Genomic DNA, 9,146 nt, shown 5'->3' with positions numbered 1-9,146 from the left:
GACTGGCTACTGCAACCCTATTCCCAGCCTCCTCCTCTTTTTTTCTTATTTGAGAGAGAGTATGGGTGGGTAGAGGGGCAGACGAACAAGCAGATGCCCCACTGAGCTCAACATGGGGCTGGAACCCAGGACCCTGAGATCATGACCTGAACCGGAGTCAGACACTTAACCAACTGAGCCACCCAGGTGCCCCTCCAACCTCCTCCTTTCATTGACTCCACTCTGGAGGCTAGAAATGTGAAATACACTCATTATCACTTCCCTTGCAGTATAACATGGTTTGGCCAATGAGCCATAAGTCCCCAGAAAGATTTTTGTTTTTTTCTGATCTAAAATGCATATGCAATTGGTGCAACAACTTTTTTCCTCCTTTCTTCCCACATGTTTGAATACAAACAGGATACCTTGGAGCTGAAGCAGCAATCCTGGGACCACAGGGTTAACAGCATCAAAGAGTTGCCAATGGAAACTCTATTTGTTGAACAGCTGAATCTAAGCCAGCACATTGCCTGCCTTTGGGCTTCTTGTTTAAGTGAAAAAAAAAACAGGCACCTAGTCATTCAAATCATTCTTTACTCATGAAAGGGAATATAACTTCCCTCAGTTTAAGAAGTTAGAAAAAAAGATTGGCCAAGTATATTCCCCACCATACAAATGTAAGAAAGAGGAGAATAAACTTAGAAATCAAGAAACAGTAGTCCTGGGGCGCCTGGGTGGCTCAGTTGTTAGGCGTCCTCCTTCGGCTCAGGTCATGATCCCAGGGTCCTGGGATCGAGCCCCGCATCAGGCTCCCCGCTCGGCCGGAAGCCTGCTTCTCCCTCTCCCACTCCCTCTGCTTGTGTTCCCTCTCTCGCTGTGTCTCTCTCTGTCAAATAAATTAATAAAATCTTTAAAAAAAAAAGGAACAGTAGTTCTATTATGCTGTTAAAGCATATGGATATAAATTCTAAATAATGACTAGAAAAATTGATATCAGTTGCTTTCGGGGGACAGGAATTAGAATTAGGGAGGTATTGTAGATCACTTTTTTTAAGATTTATTTTTTTGGCAACCCCTTAACAATTTATTTTTAATTTTTAAAATTTATTTGAAAGAGAAAGAGAGCGGGGGGTAGGGGCAGAGGGAGAGAGAGAATTCCAAGCAGACTCCCCACTGAGCCTGACATGGGGCTCAATCTCAGGACCCTGAGATCATGACCTGAGCAAGAGTCGGATGCCCAACCAACTGAGCCACCCAGGCGCCCTGAGACCACTTTTTATTTTTAGAAGTTTTATGGTATTATTTGATTCTTGAACTCTACAAATATATTACTTTGATAAAAATGTAAATTAGGGCGCCTGGGTGGCTCAGATGGTTGAGCGTCTGCCTTCGGCTCAGGTCATGATCCCAGGGTCCTGGGATCGAGTCCCACATCTGGCTCCCTGCTCCTTGGGAGCCTGCTTCTCCCTCTGCTTCTCTCTCTCTCTCTCCCTCTGTCTCTCATGAATGAATAAATAAAATCTTTAAAAAAAATGTAAATTAAACAAAATTTAAAGAGTGAACGGAAAGTAGATCTAGGAACTTTGACCCATCTTGATATAGTAGAAAGAATATGGAGAGTCGTGCCTCTACTGCTTACTATTAATACAATCTTGGGCGATTCATTTAGCCTTTAAGTCTGGGTTTCTTCCATTGTAAAATGGGGCATTGACTTGTACAACTACTGTAGGAGGGGACAGGCTCCACCTTCCTGGGATAGAGGTGTCCACTCCCATCCCCTTAACTGCTCAGGTAGGACCCCCAGGAAGACACCTGCAGGGTAACTCAGCTTCTGGATTCCCTGGTTTCCATTCTTGATTGAAAGGGTTGTTTGGGTTTTGTATTTCTCTAAACCATAAGCATTTGGGTATTTTCCATAGTCTGAAGGTCCCTGGTCATTAGTCAAACTTTGAGAATTTCAAGCAGAAAACAGGTAAATGTTGGATTTGAGAGCATTAAGGACAAACCTCTCTACGTCACATTTGAAGATAAAATGTATTTTTTTTGCATTTCCTTCTTTTTTTAAATTTTATTTTATTATGTTATGTTAATCACCATACATTACATCATTAGTTTTTGATGTAGTGTTCCATGATTCCTTGTTTGCATGATAAAATATATTTCTTTATACTTTGAACACTGTAAACAGATAAACTACAAAAATAAAACCCTGGAGCACAATTGAAAATCATGAGCATAATTAAGCTCTCATATTGTAAAAATGACAACAATGTGCAGGGGATTTTTGTCCAAAAAACCTTATGTGGACATTTCTTAGAAACATCCTATTAACTGTGTTTTCAAATGACTTGTATACTAACAAATGTTACTGTCTTTACTTTTCACTTCCTGAGAGCATATATTAAAATATCCTTTGTCAATAATGGGTATTTGGATCCACTTTGGTACTGTTTCCATTTAACTATTGTGCATTTTGAGTCAGTATTGGTACATGGTTGCAAGTTCAGGAATTTCTTCTCAGGCAAATTTAATTTGTATTCTTATATATTGAAAATTTTTGTCATTAATCTAACTTCTCATTCACGCATGATACCAAGCACTTAAATCATGTTTGTGTCAGTACCTCTTGCCAGAACCACCAGGACGTACCGGCAGTCTTGGAGAGCAGTGTACCCACTTGTCATCAGCAGGACTGCAAAGGAGAAGTGACTGTGGGTGTATCCGTAAGAAAGTATCCAAAAGGACTTCTAGAATTTGGACCAGTGTTAAGTGATCTGAACGATAGTCCATGAAGGAACACATTGCTGTCTATTGGATGCTGTGAGGAGGTAAATGTAACTGTGATTGGTAATCACAGTTGTTTTGGAATGTTTGGTCATTTATCCGTAATGCTTTCCTTGCTCTAAATAAAGTCAGATATACAACCCCAGCCCATCAACTGAAGCCAAATACTCTTTCCTTATTCCCTGAATGCTTCCCTTTATAACAGTCCGCAGCCCTGCTCCTTGCTTTGCGTTCTCTGGACTATGTATTTATTTAAGATTTCATTTATTATTTGTTAGAGAGAGGAAGAGAGAGAGCACAAGCAGGGGGAAGGGCAGGCAGAGGGAGAAGCAGACTCGAGCCCGATGCAGGGCTTGATCCCGGGGGATCAGGACCTGAGCTGAAGTCAGACGCTTAACCGGCTGAGCCGCCCAGGAGCCGGGTTCTCTGGACTCTTTAGAGTGGACACTGCCCACTTCATGAAGCATGAAATAAAATTAGCTTTGAGCAACTAGATTATTCTTGTTCATTGTTTTAACTTATTTAATGAGTCAGTGGAGGCCTGCATCTTTTGATACAAAAGGACAAAGACAGGACCAGGATTCAAAGTAGGCCTTTCTTGCTGAGGAGCTGTGTTGTAATGTTAACTTTTTTGAGTGTCCCTTGTCTACCTGGCACTGTAGACTCAAAACTATAGAGACATAAAAAAAAGTTCTTACAGTCCTGGTACTTTTAATTTTATGGGGAAGGAGACATTTTTAAACAAATGGTAAGGTTTATTTGACAGAAATAAGAGCTTTGAAGGTGAGTTCACAATGGCATGTGAGGTAACGGGACCCAGGGGTGTGTTTTCTGTCTTCTCTAGGAGGGTGGTGGCCTCGGTGATGAAGGATGTCATCATGAAGCATTTCTATTCCCACCACCTATTGCGTCTTAAATTAACGCTGTCTCAGGAATTGCTCAGGTGTGAGTGTATATAGTATGCATGATACACAGACCTGCCTTTATGGAGGCAAGAGTAATGATTCCCATAAAAATAAAGGTATTCTCACACACATTAGGGTGAGTGAGAGAAGAAAAACCAAAACAGAAATGAGAAGTGTCTGCAGGAATGTGGAGGAATGGGGTCCCTAGTGCCCTGATGGTGGGAATGCAAAATAGTGCAACCAGTACAGGAAAAGGTGTAGTGGTTTTTCAAAAAAATTAAAAACAGAATAACCATTAAATGCAGCCATTTCATTTCCAGATGTATACCCATAGTAGTTGAAAGCAGAGTCTCAAAGGGATATAAACCTATGTTCACAACATCATTATTCAGACTGGCAAATGGAAGTGTACATGAACTGATGAATGCAGGAGCAAAGAGCTGTGCATACATACAGTGGAACATTATTCAACCTTAAAAATAGAGGACATTGACCTATGCTGCATGTTCAAAAATTGTGGTGCTAATAGGCTGTATTGGTCAATATACTGAAAACCATTGAGTTGTACACATTAAAGAGATGTGTTGTATATCATGTATATTATATCTCAATAAAGCTAAATAAATACCTCAAATAAATGCACTGAGTTTTGAACTAATGTGCTTAGTGAAGTAAGAGTTTTCAAGTACAACCCACATTTATGTAACTTTTCATTTTTTCTAATATTGGTGAAAATAGGAATTCAGGTGCCCTAGGGATATCATAAAGTTTACATTTCAAAATTTCTTTTTTTTTAGATTTTATTTATTTGAGAGAGAAAGAATGAGACAGAGAGCATGAGAGGGGGAGGGTCAGAGGGAGAAGCAGACTCCCTGCTGAGCAGGGAGCCCGATGTGGGACTCGATCCCGGGACTCCAGGATCATGACCTGAGCTGAAGGCAGTCGCTTAACCACCTGAGCCACCCAGGCGCCCTACATTTCCAAAATTTCTAGGCACACACTCAAAAGCTGAATTTCCTTCTAGTGTAAAATGGACACCTGAGAGTTTTAATGAGCACATTTCACGGCTTATGGTTGGAGGAGAAGAGTCCCTGTGCTGAGGCTCAGGCTGTGGGGTTCAAACCCCTAATAGGGCTTGGGAAGTCACGGAATTCTTTAGCTGAAGTACCACGTGTTTGCAGGTGGAGAAGGGGTGGGTGGAACCTCGTCTCTGCCCACAGTTAAAGTTATCAATACGGAGCCAGTCTTTATTGCACAGGGTAATTTTTTTTAAAAAAAGATTTTATCTATTTAACAGAGAGAGAGCACCAGAGGTGGGGATTTATTTAAGAGAGAGAGAGAGAGAGAAGCAGACTCACTGCTGAGCAGGGAGCAGGGTGGGGGCTCCATTCCAGGACCCTGGGATCATGACCTGAGCTGAAGGCAGACGCTTAACCGCCTGAGCCACCCAGGTGCAGCGGGGTGAGGTAATTTTTAAGAGTGTTTGTAAACAAGGGTCACAGCTCCATGAGTGGCTTCGCAAACTCATGCCAACCCAAGAACACCCCCTGGTCCCTAATGGCCTGGTCAGGCACCCCTCTTGCTCTGAACAAGGGCGTCGCTCCACTGGAACGGACTCTGGGACTCCCTGCGCACACCCGTGTCCCCACGTTTAGAGGGAGCTGCAGGAAGACGCCACTGTCCCTCTAGGGCCTGGACCAAGTTTTGCCTAAAAGCAAAAGTCCAAGGAGGGGACTGGTTCCCGACCACCGGCAGAGACGGTGCGCCTCAGCGAGCTGACCTCCCGCCCTGTTGTCACTCAGGAGCAGAGGGGCGGGTCCTTGCGAGCTGTCCAATCGGGCGCAGCAGGAGCAGGTGGGTGTGGCGACGCTCCGCAGCCGCGTGGACGCTTTGCGGTCTTGCTCGCGGCCAAGTCTCACCTGCGCTTAACGGTCCCAGGTGGCTCTGCTGCCGCGTCGATCGCGCGGTGACCTGCACCGGCTGCGGGAGCCATAGGGACGACGCCGGCGGACCGAGAAGCCGGGAAATGGTGAGCGTGCGGGGCCGGTGTGCCAGGACGGGGCGGAGGGGCTGGCAACGGGCCGCGGCGAGACCCGACCTCCCGCGGGAGCCCCGGAGTCTGCGGAGCCGAGTCCCCGGTGACGCCGCTCGGACCTCAGTCCCCTCCGGCGCGCGGCGTGCGGGCTGGGTGGGCAGCCGGGACCCTGGCGTCCTGTCCCGTCCCGGCGCGCGGCCGCGTCTCCCCCGATCGTGCGGTGACCACGGGGAGGGTTGTCGGGGGACAGTCCTGACTCGTTGTCCGGGGTTCGTGCGCGGGAGGTGCTGTGGTCCGGGGGCCCAATCCCTCCTTTCTCCTGGGGGGCACCCGTTTTCTCCTGAGTGTTTCCGATGTTTGGGAAGCAGAGGGTCAAATCCAGTACACTGTCCCTCCCTCAGCCTTTCCTTGGACTGGCAATAAATGCTTGTTTCCAAATCCCGCCCCGCCTCCCCGGAGGCCAACTTCCTGTCTTCAGTTCATAGCATCCGTACCAACTGTTTGTCCTCCGCGGTGTAATTCAAACAGACGCAGTATTTTAATTGTTTATCGTTTTCACACAATCAATGGATGGCTCATTTAAAAAGGTTTATTCTTTGGGCGCCTGGGTGGCTCAGTTGGTTAAGCGACTGCCTTCAGCTCAGGTCATGATCCTGGAGTCCCGGGATCGAGTTCCACATCGGGCTCCCTGCTCAGCAGGGAGTCTGCTTCTCCCTCTGACCCTCTTCCCTCTCGTGCTCTCTATCTCTCATTCTCTCTCTCTCAAATAAATAAATAAAATCTTTTAAAAAAATCCTAAAAGGTTTATTCTTTGTGGATATTTTACATGAGAGGAAGCAGAGAATACTCACCTGGAACAAATTTGTGTGAAAGCCTTGTGCCCCTCCCCCCAAGATCTTTCCTGGGCTCAGCTATCCTTTGGAACTTTGAACATCCTTTGAAACTTTCCCGAGTGATCTCTCCTGACCCCACTGCCCCTTCTTGAGTTTGTCACATTGAAAACATTCACTCTTTTAAAGTCTCTGTTTTACAATAAATGTAAAATGTGTTTAATCAATAGGTCTTGAAAAACAATATATTTCCAAAGAGGCAAGAAAGAGGAGAAATTCGAGAGAAAATAGTACTATGTTGCATCTGTTAAAGTTTCTTGTTTCTCTTTTTCTTCCCCTAGGCGGTGGAGTTTGTTTCTGAGGTATGTTCCTTACTTTTGGGTGATTTCAAATGAAATTCCAGGGCTTTGACTTGCAACACCAGAGTGTTCAAGTGTGATCGTTTATAAGCCAGTTTCCTGCCGTGCAAATAATAATGAATTAACATCATTATTTTCTGAAAGCACGATGTACTTGTGGGTTTTCTTGTTAGAAAAATACCTTACAGGGGCGCCTGGGTGGCTCAGTCGTTAAGTGTCTGCCTTTGGCTCAGGTCATGATCCCAGGGTCCTGGGATCGAGCCCCACATCGGGCTCCCTGCTCAGCCCGAAGCCTGCTTCTCCCTCTCCCACTCCCCCTGCTTGTGTTCCTGCCTATCTCTCTCCGTCAAATAAATAAAAAAAATCTTTTTTTAAAAAATACCTTACAGTTTTCTTCCCACCTTTTTCATAATCGCTGGGTTTGAGGGATTTTTTTAAAAAAGAATTTATTTGAGAGACAGGGAGAGGCCGCAAGAGAGCGAGCAGGGGGAGGAGTAGAAACAGAGGGACAAGCAGCGCCTGGTGCAGAAGCCGCAGTAGGGGCCCAACCTCACCACCCGAGATTGTGACCCCAGCTGAAATCAAGAGTCAGGCTCTCAACCACGAGCCACCCAGGTGCCCCAGGGATTTTGAGGGATTTTGCTGGATTCTTCAGACACTGGGTTTGTGTTAAAGTATCCGCGGCGGTCTAGAGCAACTCTAGTGAGGTCAGAGGCATGCACTCATTGGCTCTAAAATAAGGTCCATCCCACCCCCAAAGTACTTCAAGGCCCAGTTGTTCTTTCTATGGGGCTCGCCTTGCAGGTGTCCTACCTGCTTACACACACCTGAAAAGGAGCCCTCAATACTGAAAGTACAGAGCCCTGGAAAGCTGGGGATGGAAGTGCACGGGGTGGGGGTGGGTGTGTTGGGGGATGTTGGGGCGTGAGACACTCTTTCTGAGGTTGTAACGTGTACCCTTGGGCCTTTTCTAAACATAAATTGTTTTGCATCCGCAATGTAGAGGAACTCAAAGTGTAAATTGTTTCCATTGAGAGAGTCTGTGAAAGTCAAGTTCTGTGTTCTGGATTAGGGTCAGTGACTGGGGAGGTTATTTGGGGCAGAACCTTGAACTGAATCCTGCTGAGAGTTTCCTCACCTGGGAGAATGGAAGCCTGAGGAAGGGAGCAGTTTCCTTATGCCCCGGAGAGGGGACAGTGTGCTGGGCTCCCAGGGTTCATTCCCGTGGCTGCTCAGGTGCCCCTACCCTCCCTCACCAAGGGCTGACCCACTCCAGGGCTGCTGTCCCCACCGGGAGAGTCAAAAATGTGGAACCTTCCGAATGTGGCTTTACGTTCTGTCCTGGGGGAAGCAGGCTGCTTATCTGTACTGAATCCACTGTTTTGTTTCCTGGATTCCTTTCCTGATCAAATAGTGCAGCCCTTTGGCTCTGGTTTCCCTCAGCACTTGGGCTCCTCAACTGCAAATTGATTGAGAGATAGGGTGTGGGGAAAGCTAAAAAATTAGGGAAACCAAGTAGAATTTGTGATCTGTTTAGTCAAGTGAACCTCAAGGTGTGAGATGAATGTGTTTAAATTCTCAGATTATTTTTCAGTTTTGGATCAGCTTTGTTTGTGCCCCTAGAGAACACTGACACTCAACAGGCTAAAGCAATTGAATTCCTATTTTATTTATTTTATTTATTGTTATTTTTTTAAGATTTATTTATTTTTATTTATTTTTTTTAAAGATTTTATTTTTATTTATTCAAGAGAGAGAGAGAATGAAAGATAGAGAGCACGAGAGGGAAGAGGGTCAGAGGGAGAAGCAGACTCCCTGCTGAGCAGGGAGCCCAATGTGGGACTTGATCCCGGGACTCCAGGATCATGACCTGAGCCGAAGGCAGTTGCTTAACCAACTGAGCCACCCAGGCGCCCCTTTTTATTTATTTTTTAACAGAGAGACAGCGAGAGAGGGAACACAAGCAGGGGAAGCGGGAGAGGGAGAAGCAGGCTTCCCGCGGAGCAGGGAGCCCGATGCAGGGCTCGATCCCAGGACCCTGGGATCATGACTTCAGCCGAAGGCAGACGCTTAACGACTGAGCCACCCAGGTGCCCCTGAATTCCTATTTTAATCGATGTGAGGAAAACTGCCCAAAGCTTAGTGTAAATCTTTGAAAACCTAGTGCATTTAAGGAGCTAAACTCAAACCCCTAAAAGCATTAGAATATGCTACTTATTCCTGAAAATATCTTGAGTGTGGATTAGGGGAAGGA

This window comes from Callorhinus ursinus, unplaced genomic scaffold (genome assembly GCF_003265705.2).
Source record: "Callorhinus ursinus isolate GAN/ISIS: 27379988/994484 unplaced genomic scaffold, GSC_fseal_2.0 scaffold82, whole genome shotgun sequence".
In the NCBI taxonomy this organism is placed as follows: domain Eukaryota; kingdom Metazoa; phylum Chordata; class Mammalia; order Carnivora; family Otariidae; genus Callorhinus; species Callorhinus ursinus.
The sequence above is the reverse complement of the archived record's forward strand: the minus strand, read 5'-3'. Positions refer to the sequence as shown.